We start from the raw sequence: 816 nt of genomic DNA, 5'->3' as shown, positions 1-816 counted from the left end.
ATATATATAATAAATGATATATATATATATATATATATATACATACATACATACATACATACATACATACATACATACATACATACATACATACATATATGTGTGTGTGAATATATATGTATTTAAATAAATATATATATTATATATTCACGTACGGTTAGTGAACTCCTTGCTAACATTTCTAGGCAGCTGCAGGAAACAAGAAAATTAATGTCGTTCACAATACTTTTGGTGGTGGCTATAAGTTGTATTTGTGTAACATTTACAAAAAAAAATGAGTGACAGATCCGGCCATAACATTCTCACTGAACACACCGATGAAGTTTATCTCGGATAGATGTGTTCGCAGTTCAATCTCAATCGATGAGCGCTTGTTGAACAGGGAAAAAAATATCAATATGAGTGGCTTGGTTATTTCCCCTTTTCTTCATATATCAATGCTCGAAATATTTCGGAATTCATGAGAAAGTTGCATACGTTTTTTTTATGGTGAAAGCCACAGTGACAAACGCATACTTTAATGAATTTCGAGAGTACAGATTTAGCTATATCCTTTCAATACCCACAGCGATCTTTTAGTTCAAAATGTTATTTCCTACATTTTGTATACTAGACTAGACGTTAGCATAAATCCGAAACTTTGTATTTGTGTCTTAGAAGATATTAGACATTCCTAGTAACTACCATGTCATATTCTTGTTAAAAATATTTACAATGCTGTATATAGAAAAGATTGTTATGCCAATCGTAAGAAAACACACTAGAAATAAGAATAGCAAAACGTTCTAATATAATATATATATATATATATATATA

General features: G+C 29.4%; 1 long non-coding RNA gene across 1 annotated transcript in view; it reads left to right on the top strand.

Moving 5' to 3' along the window:
- LOC128250132 (uncharacterized) overlaps positions 1 to 816 on the top strand; it is an 80,496-nt gene that overhangs the window by 77,438 nt on the left and 2,242 nt on the right. The window lies entirely within an intron of this gene.

Source organism: Octopus bimaculoides, chromosome 19, assembly GCF_001194135.2.
Source record: "Octopus bimaculoides isolate UCB-OBI-ISO-001 chromosome 19, ASM119413v2, whole genome shotgun sequence".
NCBI classification, from domain to species: domain Eukaryota; kingdom Metazoa; phylum Mollusca; class Cephalopoda; order Octopoda; family Octopodidae; genus Octopus; species Octopus bimaculoides.
Note: the sequence above shows the minus strand (reverse complement) of the source record. Positions and strands in the feature narration are given on the sequence as shown.